At 35.4% G+C, this 20,141-nt stretch overlaps 1 protein-coding gene and 1 pseudogene across 7 annotated transcripts in view; one reads left to right on the forward strand and one right to left on the reverse strand.

The window, feature by feature from the left end:
• The window catches only part of Nell2 (neural EGFL like 2), a 374,296-nt gene that overhangs the window by 149,010 nt on the left and 205,145 nt on the right, over nucleotides 1–20,141 (reverse strand). The gene's annotated exons all lie outside the window — the stretch shown is intronic.
• LOC109681700 (WD repeat-containing protein 20 pseudogene) lies at nucleotides 8,218–9,162 on the forward strand (annotated as a pseudogene).

Genomic DNA, 20,141 nt, shown 5'->3' on the forward strand with positions numbered 1-20,141 from the left:
GAACAATAGGGCAGAACAGCTTGTATCTGGAAGTGGTGGAGGGTGCGGGGTGGGGGGGGTGGAGGTGACCCAAACAATGTATGCACATGTGAGCACATGTTAAAATGATAAAATAAAAAAAGAAAGAAAGAAAGAAAAGAAAAAAAATAGGAGAAAATTTCCCAAATATTGAGAAAGAGACAGATATTTAAATACAGGAGACAGTTAGGACCCAACAAAAAATAACCACTCCAAGTCATATTATAATTAAGACATTAAGTGTGCAGAATAAGGAAAGTATATTGAAAGCTATAAAAGAGATGTGACAAGTCATATAAAGGCAAACCCATCAGAATAAGAACAGACTTCTCAACAGAAAAATTAAAAGCAAAGCAGGCATGGATTGATGTATTCTAAGCCTTGAGAGAAAATAACTGCCAACCTAGATTACTATATCCATCAAAATTATCCCTCATAATTGAAGGAAAAATAAAAACCTTCCATGAAAAACAAAAACTAAAGAAATTCATGGTGACTAAGTCAGCATATCAGAAGATACTTAAAGGAATCCTATACAAAGAAGAGGAAGATAAATTTAACCAGAAAAATATGGGTTAGAATAAATCTCAGTAGATGAATAAAAAGCAAATAAGGATTAAGAAAGAACTAATCATTACAAAAACAAAACAAAAGAGATATTACTATATAGCTTCCAATAGTAATATTTTAATGGCCTCAATTCTCCAACCAAAAGTCAGAGATTGACAGGTTAGATTAAAAACAGAGACTAAAAAACAAGACCCATCCTTTTATTGCCTACATGACATATACCTTACTGACAAAGACATGCTTAAAGTGAAAGGATGGAAAAAAGATTTTCAATATAAATGGAGCCCCAAAGCAAGCAGGAGTAGTTACACCAAACAAAGCAGACATTAAAAGAAAATTAATCAGAAGAGGCAAAGAAGATCATTTCATATTGATAAAGGAAACAAATGGCTAAGAGAAAACAACAATTATTAATATATACGCTCCAAATATCAATCCACTCATTGTCATAAAACAGATACTACTGGACATAAAATTACAAATAACCCCCAACACAATAATAGTGGGAGATTTTGATACTCCATTCTTGCAAGTAGAATGGTCAACCAGACAAAAAATAAACAGAAAAATCAGAATTAATTGACACAATAGATCAAATGGACATAAAAGACATCTACAGAATATTCCAACCAATGTTACAGAACATAATTCTTCTCAGCAGCCCAAAGAACTTTGTCCAAAATAGAACATGTTTTAGGACATAAAGCATCTGAACAAATATAAGAAAAAAGAAATAATTTCCTATATTTTATCAGACCACAATAGAAAACTAGAAATCAACAGCAAAAAAAAAAAAAAAAAAATCACAGAAAATATTCAAACACATGGAGACTGAACCATACACTGTTGAAGGTAAAAAAAACCTAATGATGGATCTAAAATCTTAGAAAAAACAAGAATAAGCAAAACTACAAATTAGTAGGCAGAAAAAAAATGATAAATGTCAGAGCAGAAGTTCATGAAATGGACACTAAATGACAATACAATTAAAAAAAGTTGGTTCTTCAAAAGGATAAACAGGTTTGGCCAACCCTTAGCCACATTACCTAAAAGAAGGAGTGAGAAGACCAAATTAGAGATGAAAAAGTGAACAACAACAAATACTAATGAAATTCAGAGAATCATTAGAATACATTAAACACTTACTGTAACAAACTAGAAAAATCTGGAAGAAACAGACAAATTTCTAGATACATATGACGTGCCTGAGTTGACCCAAGAGCATATCTACCATTTAAAATGATCAATAATGAACAATGAGATTGAAGTAGTAATAAAGAATCTTCCATTTGAGAATGGGAGGGAAAGAGAAGGAAGTTAAGAAGGTGAATATGGTGGATGTACTTCCTACGCAAGAATGAGTATAGAATTTTTAAGCCTGTTGAAATCACCATAAGAAGGGGACTAAGACAGAAAGGAGACAAATAGAGGGGATGAATCAATTTGGATTATAATACATACATACATGTAAATGTCACAATGAAACATTGTGGATAGCTATCTGAAATGAAAATAGCATGTTTTTCTTCATCAAAAAGAGAGAAAAGGAAGGTCCTGTCTGGGGGTCAGTACCAGTGAGTGGGAGGAGAATATAAGGAAAGGTGAAGGAGGCTGAATGTGGTGGAAATATTATGTACTCGTGTATGGAATGGAAAAACGGGGCCTATTAAAACTATTCCAGGAATGGGAGGAGGGGGAATAAATGAGAATGATGAAGGGAGTGAATTCAACTATGAACATTATAAAAACTTTTGTAAATACCACAATGTACCCCTAGTACAACACTAATAAATTTTTTATTTATTTATTTTTCTTTTATTATTCATATGTGCATACAAGGCTTGGTTCATTTCTCCCCCCTGCCCCCACCCCCTCCCTTACCACCCACTCCGCCCCCTCCCTCTCCCTCCCCTCAATACCCAGCAGAAACTATTTTGTCCTCATCTCTAATTTTGTTGTAGAGAGAGTATAAGCAATAATAGGAAGGGACAAGGGGTTTTGCTGGTTGAGATAAGGATAGCTATACAGGGCATTGACTCACATCGATTTCCTGTGCGTGGGTGTTACCTTCTAGGTTAATTCTTTTTGATCTAACCTTTTCTCTAGTACCTGTTCCCCTTTTCCTATTGGCCTCAGTTGCTTTAAGGTATCTGCTTTAGTTTCTCTGCGTTAAGGGCAACAAATGCTAGCTAATTTTTTAGGTGTCTTACCTATCCTCACCCCTCCCTTGTGTGCTCTCGCTTTTATCATGTGCTCATAGTCCAATCCCCTTGTTGTGTTTGCCCTTGATCTAATGTCCACATATGAGGGAGAACATACGATTTTTGGTCTTTTGAGCCAGGCTAACCTCACTCAGAATGATGTTCTCCAATTCCATCCATTTAAAATTTTTTAAAAGAAACAAAAAAAGGAATCTCCCAAAAAGAAGAGTCCAGGATCAGATGGCTTGACTGCCAAATCTTACCACATCTTCAAAGAAGAACTAACTCCAATGCTCCTTAAACGATTCCATAGAATTGAAAGGGAAAAACTACCAAACTCATTTTATGAAGGCAGTATTACCTTGATACTCAAGCTGGATAAAGAGACAACAAAGAAAGAAAATGACACATCCATTTCCATGACGAACATAGATGCAAAAATTCTAAAAAAGTATATAGAGACCTTCCCAGTTTGGCCTCTACTTTCCCAGCTTTATGTCCTACTTCCTTTCTTTCTTCTTCCCTCTCATTGTTCTGGCTTGAGCTGATGGTGCTTTGAACGAACCATGGTCTTTCCTACCTATTGTCCACTACCTATACTGTTCTCTCTGTTCATAACTGCTGCTCCTTCTCTCCTTGATAACACTGCAGGGCACGTTGTCCATCAGGAAATGTATCTTTCAATTATCTGTTTGAACATCCTTCCTGTGAAAATTCCCTAATCAGATACAGTGCTTCCTATGCAGCGCTCCCTTGAGACTTTGTGTGTCCATTATAAACACATAAATTATATTTTTATTAATCTTTGTGTCTTTCTCTCTGACAAACCACATACTCCTCAAGGTTAGGAATTATCTCTTTGTGTTTCTTAAATTTGGTTGTTATATTTATCCAAGATACTGTTTAGAAGCACCGTCCTTAACTAGAAAAAAATTCAGATTTTATAAGGAACCACAAAAAACCCTCAATAGCCAAAGCCATCTTAAGTGAAGAGAATAATGCACAGATGCATAGATCAATAGAACAGAATAGACAACCTAGAAAAAACCCACATACCTATATATAACTGATTTTTAACAAAGATGCTAGGAAGATACATTAGTCTTTCATAAATGGTGCTGGGAAAATTGGATATCCACATCATGAAGAACAGAAGTAGACCCATATCACTGACCAGTGACAAAACTCAACTTAAAATGGATTAAAGACTTAAATGTAACACTTGATACTACATGAAGAAAACATAGTGGAAATGCTTCAAGACACTGGAATCAGCAATGACTTTTAAGATAATACCCAAAGTCACAGGAAACAAAACAAAAATAGAGAAATAATACTCTTCAAACCAAAAATCTCTTATACAGAAAAGGAAACAATCAACAGAGTTCAGAAAGGAAAAAGATTGCAAAGTAAACATCTGAAAGATGCATATATGAGGAAATCCAAAACTCACTACCAAAAAATCCCAAATGACCAAATTTTAAAAATAAGCAATATATCTAAATAGACATTTTTCAAAAAAAGACAGCAGATGTATAAAAAAGGCTAAATATCACAGCGAGATATCACCTCATCCCAGTATTAATGACTGTTTTCAAAAAGACTAAAGACAATCAGTGCTGATGAGGATGTGGACAAAAGGAAGCCCTGTACACTGTTGATGGGAATGTAATTAGTACAGATACGCAAACAGTATGGATATTCCTGAAAGATTTAAAAACAGAAGCGCCATGTGATACAGTAGTCCCAACTCCTTGGTATACAGCTGAAGCAAATGAAATCAGTATGCTAAGAGACATAATATGCACTGACAAGTTCCCTGTTCGCAATAGCCAAGAAATAACAATCAATTTCAGTATCCATCAACTAATGAATGTATACAGAAAATGTGGTATATATACACACAATAGAACACTAATTAGCCATAAAAGAGAATGAAATCCTGAACACTGGAGTAACATAAATGGAACTGGAGCTCATTATAATTAAGTGAAGTCAGACATAGGAAGACAAGTACCACATGATCTCGTGCTTATGTGGAATCTGAAAAAGTTTATCTCACAGAGATTGAGCATAGAATGGTATTTGCCAGAGGCTTTGGGGAGGGGAGAGAGGAAATGTTGATCAATGGGCAACTAGGTTATAGTTAGGAGCAAGAAGATCTTATGTGGAATTGCACAGCAGGCTGACTATACATAATGTACTATACATTTCAAAAAGCTGTAAGAAAGGATTTTTAAAACTCTTATCATAAAGAAATGATAAATGTTAGAGAAGATAAACATGTTTAACCTGATTTAAACATTGCACAATAAATATACCCACATGATAAAATGTTATTTGGTACTCCATCAATATCTCTAATTTTATGTCACATAAAAAATAAAACATACAAATAAAAACACTTTTTTTCAGGCCAACTTCCAAACCCTACTCCAAATTGTAATTTAACTGCATTTCATACAGCACAGGCAATGAATTTTTTAAAAACTATCCATGATAAATCTAATGCATTTTTCTATTAAGTTACAAAAAATATTTTAGGCTTCAAGAATCATATGCAACACATAAATGAATGAGGCTGGAAGTGTACCAGTAAAATTTTATTTACAAAATCAGGAGATGAGCCATATTTGGCTCACAGTTCAGTTTGATAACTCCAGATCTAATGCACAACCAGTGTTAAGAATCACCAAGTACACATTTGTTAATTTTTTTTACTATGCCAAAATATTAATATAAAAAACTCAAAGGGAGACATTCTTTGTATTGGCTCTGATTTCAGAAATTTCAGTTTATAGTCCTTTACTCTGTTGATCTGGTCCCATGGTGAGGAAGAATACAATGATGGGAGGAGCATGTGGAGGAGGAGGCTGTTCACCTCATGGAGGACAAGAAGCAGAGAATGAGAGCTAGAGCAAGACAGCAAGAACAGAGAGAGACAGACAGACAGACAGATACCAGGGCCCACGTATAATGTCCAAAAGCACATCTCTAGCTAGATCCCACTGCCTCCACTACCACCCAAAACAGCATTATCAGCTGGGTACCAAGTACTGAACACATCAGCTTATGGGAGACATTTCATATTCAACCATAACAGCATCACTCATTTTTTTTTTCTTCACAATACCTTGTGAAGTGTCTAGGACATAATGGTGCCAATACTACAGAATGAGTGAATATGTGCTTTGAGGTCAGTTAATGAAGATTTTAAAATGACTCTTTAATCTTACAGTATTCTAGAATAATACTCTTGATGCTTTGTTACTTCAGAATGTTTGCACTAGTCTTTAAGGAAACTATCATATTTAGTTACAACCTAAAAATCAAACTACAAGCACTTCGGGGAAGTATGATGAAAATTCATTTAATTAGGGTAGTAAGATGTTAATGGAAATCACATGGGATTGTTAATGTACTTAACTGAACCAATGGATGACTTTAACCCAGCCCATCTGAAAGGGTGTTTCACTGAGGTGAAAGTTACTGAAAAGCTGTAGCAGGAGTCACTAGAGCTTAACCTTGTAAATTAGAAAGGTGACCATCAAGAAGCCCATGTGGAAGTTCTGTACACAAAGGTAGAAGAATTTAATTTGAAGAATGGAAGTCAAGAATGAGGGACATGGCTCTGTGAAAACACCTTGGTTATCAGAGGAAGAATTATTCTGTGTACACTGTGGCATATCCACAAACAAGAGCAGTTCTTCATGACAGACTATAGTTCTTGTAAAGAAAGGAAGTGACTTCAGTGGCCAGAGGAAGGACTGAGTGCCATTTGTAGTAAACATTATTTGTAGCCCGCTCCAAAAACAAAATGTATCTTATAGAAGAAGAGACCTCATGCAAGAGTAGCTACCCAACTTGGTAAATCAAATTCATAATAATACCTGCAGTATGGGAACTTTGATGATACTAAAGTCTTGCAGGAGGAAGTGGGCAAGAAAGACTGTGAATTGGGATTAATTTTGTTAATGTGACCTTATTTATAGACACAAGTTGTTGGAAAATTTGGTTTATAAACATAAACAGGGTTAATTTGTACAAGGGTAAATTGACCTAAATATCATCTCTTACTGCTGTTCCTTGTTGGGTCTACATTCCACAGGGTTGCGAGACACTGACTTATCTAATTCTCTTTTGAGATGATTCCCTTTTAATCTATCATATAGTCAGATAAAACTCAATATAGGATCATAAGGAAAAACCAAGGAGTCTATTTATTATGAAATCTTTTATGAACTTTAATGATTTGAATCTCATATAACTCTTGGATTTATGACCAAGAGATAAAAGGCAGGCCTATCACGTAGAACAGTGTCATGATGGAGAAGGAAGTAAAATAGCAAAAAATACAATCACAAACTGTAAACCTAATTGCATTTGCTTTGTTTGATTTCTCATGCCGTACCTTTAGAGGAAGAACTCCCCAAACAGCTGCTTTTATGTACTAAAATTGCAAAGTTAAATAAATGTCATTTCCATTTACATGTAGAGTCTCACAGGCACAAAAATGGCATGCCTAAAATGTAATCTGGTGGAAAACCATGTTCAAATTTAGTTCAGAGTGTATTTTAGTTCCAGGTTCCAATTCCAAAACTTAAATCAGTTTAATTCACAATTCAATTCAATTCTCTATACCTTTATATGAAAAGGTACTTTATTGGATTTTTTGGTCATATGTTAATGGCCCTAATGGTTAGAACACACCACAGATGGATAGTACCAGGTACAGTTTTTGCCTCAACAAAACTTTCTGCTAAACAGAAAGAAATGTACCAAGTTGGAATGGTGCAGGAACTGGGCATGCTGCAGAGATTTAAAAAAGAGTACATTGCTAGACTGTGGTTCTTAATGGCCCTTCCAAGATTCAGTGCAAACAAAGTTAAAAGGGTTTACAATCCAAAAAACAGATGATCACATCATTTATCTCTATGTTCCAAGTATTACATTAGGAAACAATGACAAATTCTAGTTCTTGAAAATAACCCATAAATGATACTGTTATGAAGTGGTGCACAGAATATAACAGAGACACATGCAGGCAACCAACATCTGCTTCAATGTGGGCTGGGAGCTCTACTTGTGTATCTACAAGGGGGTCTACAAGGCTGCTGACTTGAGTAAAGCAATAGATAAAAGGATATACAGCCTATGTGTCATGATTTCAACCACTTAACAGCCATAGCAAAAAGTGTCTCGCTCCTAGTGGGTTTTTCTTCAGGCCAACTCCAGCTTATAGACCCAATCAAAAAAGAAACTAGCAAACTATTTAATGAGGAAAGACTAACAGACAAGTCACACCTAACCCGTATCAAATGGGATCCTGGTTCAGAAAGCCTTTTCCTAGTGGCCCATTTGAGTGGGAACATGTACTTGTATAATGTGGACACACCTGTGGAACCATAGACCCCCACTACCAGGTGTTCAACTTTGACTCCGTAGAGCTGCATGGTACAATGAAAAACTACTTTGGAGGCTTGCTGTGTGTGTGTTGGAGTCCACATGGCAAGTACATTGTGATGGGTGGAGAGGACAACTTGGTGACAATCTGGTCCTTTGTAGACTGCTGAGTAATAGCTAGAGACCACAGGCAAAAATTCTGGGTCAATGTTGTGGCATTTGATCCTTCTATCACTAATGTAGAAGAAAGTGACCCTATGGAGTTTAGTGGCAGTGATGAGGCTTTCCAGACCTTCTTCATTTTGGCAGAGATCAAGCAAACAGTACACAGTCCAGGCTGTCCAAGTGGAACTCTACAGACAGCCACCTTGTGTTACATATTGGTTTGGTTCAGTGGGCCAGGATACACAGCTGTGTTTATGGGACCTTAAGGAAGATATCCTTTTCCCTCACTAACCCCTCTTAAGAGCAACGATGCATATAAATGTCATGAATGCCATAAATCTTCCTGCTGGAAGCAACGGGAACAGTGTCACAACGCCCAGAAATTCAGTACCCGCTCCACTGCCATGGTCCAACAGCCTTCCCCATTCAGGGGTCACCAATGCTGCTAGCAAAAGTAGTGTCATGGATGGGGCCATTGCCTCTGGGGTGAGCAAGTTTGCAACTCTCTCACTGCACAACCGGAAGGAGAGACACTAGAAGAAATACCATAAGTGAAACCATAGCATGGGACACATTTCTAGCGAGAGCAGTGACAAACTGAATCTAGTCACTAAAACCAAAATGGACCCAGCTAAAACTTCAGGAATGCCCTTGTGTCCTCGGATGGAAGGCATTCCCTTGTTAGAGCCACTGATCTATAAACAGATAGACTGGATTAATTTTTCTTGAAGACTACATAGTCACTGCTTGTCAGGATGGATTTCTTTAGGGAAGACCTGGTAAAGTAGTAAGTTTTAATCCTTAATGCTGCACCAGATCTAGAACTTGATTAAGAGTGATTTTTTTCTTTTTGTGGGAGGGGTGGGGTATACAATGAATGTGAATGATACTTCTTATTCTTAATGTAAAACTAGATGCATCAGAGCCATAATTTTGGAAATTGCATGCCATGTAATTCTGAATCATTTGATAATTCACCTTAGAGCATTTAAAAAATATATATCAGACCAATTGCCATCTGAGTCGCTCATCCTTTTGAGAGTATATAGAGCCCAAGGTTAGCATTTCAGTTTTAGCAAAATCATGACAGTATGGGGAAACAATGACTTTAAAATGCTAAAATTAATATTTATGCTTTAACTGGAATATTTTTGCCTAACTACTCAACTAGAATATTGTACACCTGATCAGAGTGTGTGTTCACCACAGATGGCCATTAATTGTCATTTATAGTCCAATTTTTTTATCTTAAATCATAAAATGTTTAGAAATTTATGAAATTTGACTTAAGAACAAAGCATTCAGTGGGGTTGACTGATATTATTTTTACATTGTTCTGGCAATCCACAGAAAGAGCCTTAATTTTTAAAACCCATTTTAGTCATTTCATGACAATTAAAAATTTTTAGTAAACATCTTATTTCAAAGAAACACATACAATGTGCACTGAATAGGAAATAATGCAGAGTTCAAGTCTAAGATATACACTAGATGTAGCAAAGGAATGAAATGTTGAGGAACAAAGAATAATCCATTTGATTGGAATTTGTCCAGGAAAACAATAGAAATACAGCCATGGGATAGCAGACATAATACGGATGCATTTAAATATTCAACAAATAAAAGGAAGACATCTTTGCAGCAACCTGAAGACAAAAAGGTATTAGAAGGAGTAAGGAGGGAGGTGGCATACACAATCACATCTCACAAGAATTGATAAAATGACACAAAGAGTTTAGTAATATAACTACAATTGAGGTTAGAAAACCTTTTTTGAATTAACAGAATTCTCAGTTTTATGTGGTTACTAAATCTAAGGTAACCTCCCAACCCCAGTTTCCTCATATTTCTTTCAGCATCTGAAATTACCCTATTATGTGTTAATAAATCTACTATCTATTTCCATGGGAAAATAAGATCCAGAGGAGTTGAGAGCTTATCTAAAACAATGCTGGCACTGTTAAACATGTGTTGAACAAATCAATGAGTCTTTTCATGGTTTACCTCTGAAAGGAGAAAGGAAAAGTATCATACTGATCTGATCTAAAGTTCAACTTGGCAGCCATTCCACTGTCTTCCTAGTACACTGCCTAGATATTTACCTAGACAGGGGCTTTTTGTAGGAGCAACAAACAAAACACATGAGAGTTTTGTATGTACAGAAACACTAGACTGGGAATAAAGAAGAAGCCTGGACAGGCATTTCATTTCTTCATACCTTAATTTCACCATCAAAGGATAATTTATAAGTCAGTACTAGCCCTCATATTTTGAAATTCTAACAAAGAGACCGTGCTCTATATTGTTGCAGTAGTTTCTGATTCTTCAGGATTTTGTAGGCTATTATAGCATATCCCATCAAACTTAAAGATCAGAAGTAAACCATGCTTCTTAAACTTGAACAACTTCTTTTGCCCCTGGGGACTTTAAGTTGGTCTGTTTTAAAAACAGGATGTTTATAAATTCCCTTTTTTCCTATCTGAAAGCAAATGCTCACTCTGTAATTATTCAGAATCACAGATTTTTAGAACTGAGAGGAAATTCACAAATTATCTAACCTACCCCAAGAAATTTATAATCAGAAATGCTGAGGCACAGAGAAGCCAGAGACAAATTCTAGTGGTGGCAGGCATCAGATCACAAACTTCTGTGGGCCACCATAAAGAATTTAGACATTGTCCTTTGTGCAATAGGGAAGGTTTTAAGAGCATATTAATTGGATCACATCTGTTTTGGGAAGATCATGCTAGCATAAGCTTAGGCAGTTAATGAGTGGCAGTCACAAAAAGAAATTTCCAGATCTCAAGTCCAAAATGAATACTCCTTTTGGCCTAAGGAGTCATCTCCAGACTAAAATCAGAGGTGGTAGACATTCCAGTATAATGTCCCTTCTTCTTTGCTCTTTAGCCACAGCAATGAGCTACCCTGACCTTATACCATGGATGTCACTAATACTTTTTTTTTTAAATCATGGTGTATTTCCAAGGCTACACCATTTATCTGAATTTTATCCTTTAAAAGGATTAGATTAGCATGTTTATGAACTCTAATGCCTTCTTGCTCAGTCAATAAAATCTTGAAGTCATGCAGCTCAACAGTAAGCACTCCACATATTGAAGAATAATACAGATCAGTATGGGTTACTGCTAATTCTTGGCTCAGCAATTGTGAAATACTGACTGGACAAAGCTGGCAAAGAGATCAATAACTTAATTCACAGACCGGGAAACAGGCTAAGTTCTGAGAAACATAAATCTGGCAAGAGATATGAGAGTAACATTTGGAAAGAGAAGAGTATTTTTAAAAATACAAAATTTGCAAGTATAAGTAGGCTGCTCAGTGAAAAATCAGTAAAGAATAAATTAAAATATCATTTACAAATAAGCTAACATTGAAAGGAATTGCCATCAATCATATTTTTTAAAGTTAGTGGCATTAATGAGTTTGTTTATGAAAGATTAATTTTTATGTATTAGAAGCTATATCCTTCAGAATGTATGATTGAAACATATGAATGAAACATGATTTTCTTCTTTGACATCTCAAAATAATGGTCTCAATTTTGCTTCATTCATTTCTTACATCCATTCATTGTAAATTGTATAGTACATTCTACAAGAAGAGTGAATGCTCCGGCATTCTATCAGCTTTCTTGCTATTCTTAATAGAATACGCTATTCTTAGGGGTGGGAACTCCTAAATTAAAAATAAACAGAGAGAGACAAACAGTAGGCAAATTTCAGACAGGGCAGCGAACGGATCATAAAATAATACCTATGGAGAAAGACAAGAGCACTTGGAATACTGAGAAGCAGGAGAATGCATGTGTGCTTTATTCACATGATGGTTCCTGATTTCCTGCTATGTCCAAGGTGCTAACTTAGATAACAGTGACATAGTCTTAAATAAGGCAGATGTAGTATCTGACTTTACAGTTTCAGATGTGGTTGTTCTGTCAAGACACAAATAACAAAAAATGCAACGCGAATTTGATAAGAATAGTTGAACTCAGAAAATGAAGTGAGGGCTCCAAACCTAGTCTTGCAGGCAAGAAAAATGGGATTTCTAAGTACAGGACTAAAGGGGAAATGTGGGGTAATCTCGGTGAGAAGGAAAAGAAGGGGCATTTCAAACAAGGGAACTGAACACATTCTGGAAATTAGGAGAATCTTATATGTTTGTAAAATAGCAAAGTATTCAATGTGGCTGATGAAATAAGCAGGAATTATATTGGGTGGAATTCTTACAAACTATTTGAAAGTCTGATAGTATCTTTTGATTACTGGTATTGTATTGAAGTTTTATCAATTTTTAATATGTCATACACAGACATGGTATAAAATTCAAAAAGATCCAATAGATTGTACAATAAAACTAAATCTGATTCTCAGCCACTCAGTTCTCCTACTCCTGAGCCCAAAGACAAGCACTCTTAACAATTTCTTTTGTATCCTTCCAGATGTAGCATATATGCAAAGGTGTGTGTGTGTGTGTGTGTGTGTGTGTGTGTGCTTTTCCTCTGAGGGTAGTCAGCAAAGAATGAGAGGTTATGAATTGTTAAGCAAGATTGAAAGATTTTTTTTAACTACAGGGTAAAGGATGGATCAGAGAAGAGTAAAGCTGGAAGCTAGGAGGAAATTCATTAGTAGTTTCAATTCTTGAGTCTATGACAGCATTATATGGAAGGAATGTGGCAGATTTAAAATTGCTTATTCTTTGATGCCTGTACATTAGGGAGCTAAGTTTCTCAAGAAACATCTTCCTTTTTAACCTGAACAATTTAAGGGATGCATTTGGGTTACCAAGAAGGTTGGTTTTAGATATGCTGAATTTGAGATATTTGTAACAAACCCAAGCAGAAATGCCCAGGAGGCAGTAATTTAGGTGGATCTAAAGCTTATTCAGTAGACAGAACTGGGCTAGAGATCAGTATTTGGAAGGCATAAACAAAGAGAAGTTAATTAAAGCCATGATGTTATTATACGGTATCCCAGGAAGAAGGCAGAGAATGAAGAGGAAAAAAATTAGAAAAGAGCTCTGTAACACTTGAACTTTTAAGGGAAAAGTAAAGAAATAGACTGACAAAGATTACTCAGATGGGTAGCAGAAAATCCACAAGCACTGAAGGAAGGTCAATGTCAAAATAATGGTTCTGTATCTGGGGAAACTCCTTTGTCCCCAAGACAGAAGTCACAACTCAAACTTTTAGTGTCTTTAGAAGCTGGTATATAGGCCTGCAACCTAGGACTGGTACCAGGAACACATATGTAGAATTTAATTCAGAAGAGAACTTTACAAGTAAGCAAGATTGTGGTATCATGTAGTTAGAATGGTGGAGACAACATTCAGCACTTAGGGAGGAAACAGCAACTTCTAAAGCCAAGCCCTGTCCCCAGAGAACAGTCCACAGTATTTATGTGAGTTGTGGTGAAAAAGGCAGAGTATTGGGATTTGTACCTAGATGTGATATGTGCTGCCTTGACTGAACATCATCAAAACCTGTCTTTCTACATATACTGTAAATTATCTAACATTCTTCAATATATTCCTTTTCTGCTTAAACCATCAGAGTGAATTCTGTTATTTGCAACTCAGAATTCTGGTCCATAGAGTGTAGTATCCTTGAAACAAGATAAATAAATGTTCAAAGGAGGAAATTATCAATAAAATTAATTGTTGTCTAGAAGTCAAGCAAGAAAAATGACAGAAAAGTATCTAACAATACAAAAATTATTAGGGCCCTTGGTGAGATAATTTGGAGTGGACATGGCATGAAAAATCTAAATTGAAGTAGATAAAGGAAAATATCTGATAGGAAGAAAAGAATATATGGGAATAGTTGATAACTTTAAGAAAGTTAGCTACAAAGGGGAAGAGGAGCAAAAAATACAACAGCTGTAAGAATTGTGTGGTGAAGGGAGTAACTAAATGCTGATGGGAAGGGTAAAATAGAAATAAAGAAGTTTAAAAATGAGTTTGTAGGGTTATTGGTTAGAGCAAGTGTCCTCTGAAGACAGGAAGAGATGAAGTTCAGAAGTCAGATGGTTCTATCACTCATGGAAACTAGGATAAAGTGTGTAGGTTTGTGAAATGAAAACAGAAGACTGAGAAAGTTATTATCCATTTCCATTTTGTTGGTGGAGACATTATCTTCTGAGAGTAAGAGAATGGGTAGAAGTTTCTGGAAATAGTGAAGGTTTCAAAGTTTTCCAAATGTCATTTATAAGTGAATAACTGGCAAATCTAGTGTAGAATCACTCATGATTACTCATAGTTCCTCCACAATGTGGTCTTTATCTTTGCAGTTTAATCTGCTAACACTCCTGGACAAAAGTCTTCTGTTGCAGAAAAACTCCAAGACATGGCTCATTCTTTCTCTTGACTTCTTTTTCTGTGCCAATATACATTGGATTCATATTTCAAGGCCCAAATGAAGTCCCAATTCCTCCAAAGTAGCTTCCCTAACCTCAACGCCCATGGGGAGTACATCTGTCTCTACTTCTGCACTTTTTGTCTGTGCTTATTCATGGCTGGTTAGTAGCTGTCTTGGCTAAATCCACCTTATTTGAAATTAAGGAACAGTCAGGCTCAGTTGAGTGATTGCCTTGTAATGTTGGATTTGAAAATTCATCAAGTTGAAATAGCATTCTTTAGAAAATATGCAGATTATTATTTTTAAATATTAAAAGCTAATTTAAAAAATATATACTTATTTTTTCCAGAAAATAGAATTTCAGTCACAACAATATCCAAATTATAAGTCATTTGGAGTTTTTAAATTAATCTAAACATTACATTGGTGCATCTATGAATGATATGGAGCCACTCAAATTCCCAATCACCTGTTTATACGTAAATTATTGACTAAATTGCATTGCTAAATTTAACCATTTTAATCAATGTCTAATGTTAATTAGTATGACCCCACAACAACTTAGTACACATAAACATGTAAGTCCTATAATTCAGTCACATTTCTTCACAATTCTACTCAAGATTTTAAGAATTTATAAAGCCTGTTTTGGGAGCACATTCTTCTTACTGAAGAAATATTACTTGGAGGATATTTAAAATGAAACTAACACTGGTTTTGAAGTTGAAGTAAAAATGGATATCTTCTTATATATTATTAAAATCCCAGAGACCTATTTTTATATCATACTAATGAATAAGAGATGCAATTTAATGTTCTTGCCTCTTTAGCAACAATTCATGTTCATTAAAGCAGCATCAATTTCCTAACTGTCCCTGTGTCAAAATAAATATGACTTTTTGTGTTACAGAATAGTTACTGGCCCAAACAAGCCTGGTCGTTCTTCATCACATAGCTCTAATCACTCTTCTCTACCACATTCATTTAAGTTCTACTGGTGTCCCATAATCTATGGTTGGCATTTTCTCCTAAAAAATTGCTGCTATTTCTATTCATGGTATTAATAATGGAACTAACATTTACTTCAATGTCTCCTACTTTAACAATGTTGTTTTCGTTTTTCTTCACAGCATCATATGTTTCCACAAGAGACCCCAAATATAATCTCAGGACTAGGAGATCAAAGTTATTTGTTATATTTGCACAATCCTTACATTGTTTCTAACTATACTATTTCCATGTCATTAACTGTGCCCAAGCTTCCATCTCCCATCTTTAAACTGTTTTTATTCAGATGCTTTGATGAACATAATAATTTTACTATATATTAGATTTGGTTCTTTTTTGAAAACTAATGAATAGATGAATAGAGAAAAGAACTGTAAAAGTAATATTAATAGCTGTGCTTCAAGCAATGATTGTTAATTAACTCAGCATTTTTAACAAATATAACTAGAACACGTGACTTAGGTTTCTTGGAAGGAAAGACAAAGGTGTATTTAAATTAATCTCTCTGTATACCTGACCTAAATCTTAATGTAGTTGCAAAAAGACATTCTCTATAAATTACATTTTTAAAAATTGTTAATCATGTGATGCCTTATATCTCTCTCCAAGTGGATTACATTCCAGAAGTGCTTTTTTCCCTAATAATTTGCATTTCTCTAATGAATAAATGAAAATGAATGACTCCTCCACATAAGACACCTGCAACTGACTTGTTTAAAGTGAATTTGCTTAATTTTAAGCATTTTTCCCTAGTATTATTAAACAACTACATGCTTAGGTAATTATCCAGTATTTTAACCTGCTAACCAAAGAAGCCTGAATCCCTATTACATTTAAAGACTTGTCATATAATTTGCAAACTGAAAACAAACTATATGCACTCTATATCCAAGAGCTGGTTGAAATATTCAGACCAGACAGGAATTTGGCACAAAGTAGTTTGGTCCTGGAAATAATCCATGGTAAGTTAGTTACTTAGGTAATTAAAGATCTTATTAGAACTGGCTATAAATATAAGACAATATCATCATATGAACTCTAAGAAATAGGTTTTCTCAAGTTTTCAATGTTATAATATTTTGTTCCAAAGATAAAATTGTGTTACATAAACTGGCTCAAATATTGGTAGTAATAAATATATGTGTAAAACATAAGTTTATGAAACTGGATCCATGTTTATCACCCTATACCAGTATAACTCAAAATGGATCAAGGACCTTAATATCAGATCCCAAACTCTAAAGTTCGTACAGGAAAGAGTAGGAAATACATTGCAACTAATAGGTATAGGCAAGGACTTTCTCAATGGAACCCCAGCAGCTCAGCAACTAAGAGACAGCAGAGACAAAATGGGACTTCATAAAACTAAAAAGCTTCTGCTCAACAAAAGAAATAGTCTCTAAACTGAAGAGACTGCCCACAAAGTGGGAGAAAATATTTGCCAGCTACACATCAGACAAAGGACTGATAACCAGATATATAGGGAACTCAAAAAACTAAACTCTCCCAAAATTAATGAACCAATAAAGAAATGGGCAAGTGAACTAAACAGAACTTTCTCAAAAGAAGAAGTTCAAATAGCCAAAAAACATATGAAAAAATGCTCACCAACTCTAGCCATTAAGGAAATGCAAATCAAAACCACACTAAGATTCCATCTTACCCCTGTTAGAATAGCCATCATTACAAACACCACCAACGACAGGTGTTGGCGAGGATGTGGGGAAAAAGGAACCCTTATACACTGCTGGTGGGAATGCAAACTAGTACAACTGCTCTGGAAAAAAATCAGGAGGCTTCTTCTAAACATAGAGCTGCCATATGATCCAGCAATACCACTCTTGGGGATATACCCAAAGGAATGTGACACAGGCTACTCCAAAGGCACTTGCACACCCATGTTTACTGCAGCACTATTCACAATAGCTAAGTTATGGAAACAGCCAAGATGCCCCACTGTTGATGAATGGATTAAGAAAATGTGGTATTTGTACACAATGCAATTTTATGCAGCCATGAAGAAGAATGAAATCTTATTATTTGCAGGTAAATGGATGGAACCGAAGAACATCATCCTGAGTGAGGTTAGCCAGGCCCAGAAGACCAAAAATCATATGTTCTCCCTCATATGCAGACTTTAGCTCAAGGGCAAACACAACAAGGGGATTGGACTTTGATCACATGAAGAGATGAGAACACACAAGGGGGATATTGAGGATAGGCAAGAAACCCCCCCCCCCAAAAAAAAAAAAAAAACAAGATAGCAGTTGATGTCCTCAATGCAAAAGAACTAATGCAGAAACTTTAAAGTGACAGAGGCCAATAGGAGAAGGGGACCAGGAACTAGAGAAAAGGTTAGTTTGAGAAGAATTAATTTAGAAGGTAGCATACATGCACAGAAAATCAATGTGAGTCAACTCCCTGTATAGCTGTCCTTATCTCAACTAGCAGAAATCCTTGGGCTTTCCTATTATTGCTTATATTCTTTCTTCAACAAAATTAGAGATAAGGGCAAAATAGTTTCTGCCTGGTAGCGAGCAGGTGGTGGTGGGGGTGAGAGGGAGGAGGTGGGGAGAAAGGGAGGGAGCCGGGGGAAGAGGGGGAGAAGTGACCCAAACAGTATGCACATATGAATAAAAGAAATTAAAAAAAACCACAAGTTTAATGACAGACTTTTACCAAGGACTTACTGTTCTGGAAGGCATTTTCATATACTTAATCTTATTTAACTTTGCTTCCCTAATAACCTCATGAGATAACTTCTCATCATTAACAGATAAAAAGACTGAGGTTCAAAGATACACAGTTAGTAAACAGCAAAGATAAGAATTAAATCCAATTTTTCTTGTAGTGTTATTTCTTTAACATATGAACTACAATGACTTCTCAAAAATGGAGAGACTTTTATTTAATTCATATAAACCCACTATATTCATCTATTAAGTTCCCCAAATTTCTTCTGACATATATTTTTAAAAAAATAAGTACAGATGTTTCCAAATATAAATCTTCAAGGTACCCATCTTAGTACTAGAATGACTTTTTATGCACAAGGAGAGTGTAAAAAATAAGTTATTTGATCTTATTGACTTTTTATGCACAAGGAGTGTGTATAAAATGAGTTACTTGATCTGATTCACTTTCCAGTATCATCACAATTGACCAATGACAAATATAAATACTTGCTTAATATTGACAAACAATAATAATAAAAAGAAATGAAAAGATAAGCAATCTGGTAAGGATAGTGGATGGAACAAAACCGCAAATCATACCAGAAATTCACTAATGTTACAGAATGAATACAGAAATTTCTCTGGCTATTGATGAGTCTGATATTTCCCTTCAATATCACTCTGATTATTTCTGAGTGTGACCAGGGTATTTCTAAGAGTTTAGGAATAAATAATATACACTTGCTATCTTTATCTACTAGCCTGCCCCTGGGCATCCTCTGAGCCTTCTCCATTTCCTCAGGGTCTCTGCTAAAGCTGGTACATGTTCCTGTTCCTCTATTTTGTTCCTTAGAAAGGAGCTCCTATCCCTGAAGTACAAAGTTCTTGAGATACCATACATCATCTTTAGCAATGAGAAGCATGTACAGTGTGACTCAAAAATAAAATAAAAAATCATTCTACCTAATTTTGATTTGTTCTTTGGGTCCAAAGAACAACATCAACCTTGCTCTGTAATAAATATAAATTTTTCCACTTTCCCATCATAACATTAGTCTCTTCTACCATAAAATGTTTTTAAAACTAGCCCCAATGGCCAGGTAATCCTTACAAGTTTGTACATAATCCTTTCATCACTGTTGGCAAAGAACCAAAAGCCCTCATGAGAATCAAAATAATACAAATAGATACCAAGAGTAGGGATCACATTTACATAAAACCATATTCCTTTTTGTATGTGGTTTAAACAATTCTCAACTGAGAGCAATTTCACCCTCCAGGGGATGTTTGGCACCATCTAGAAACATTTTTGGTTATCTCAACTTTGAGTATAGGTGGGCATAGGTATGACACTGATTTCTAGTGGGTAGAAATGAGAAATGCTGCTAAATATTCTACACTGCACAGAACAGCTCATACAACAAAGAGTTATCTGATCCAAATTGGCAATAGTGTGAGGCTGAGAAACCCTGGTTTAAACTGAAACTACTCTAATATGCAGGACTATATTGCAAAGGCTGAATCATTCATCTTTCTATGCAGGAACATATTAACTAATGACTCAATGGTAATGATTTTTTTTTTTTTTTGGAAATCCATCCTTAAAAAGATGTTAATCTAGAACTAGCCTGCAATAGTCTTTTTCAAACTTTAATGTAGATAAGGATCACCTGGGAAACCTGTACATATTTTGAGACTCAACCTGACCTACTTAAGGAGAATTAAGGT

This window comes from Castor canadensis, chromosome 8 (genome assembly GCF_047511655.1).
Source record: "Castor canadensis chromosome 8, mCasCan1.hap1v2, whole genome shotgun sequence".
Lineage (NCBI taxonomy): Eukaryota > Metazoa > Chordata > Mammalia > Rodentia > Castoridae > Castor > Castor canadensis.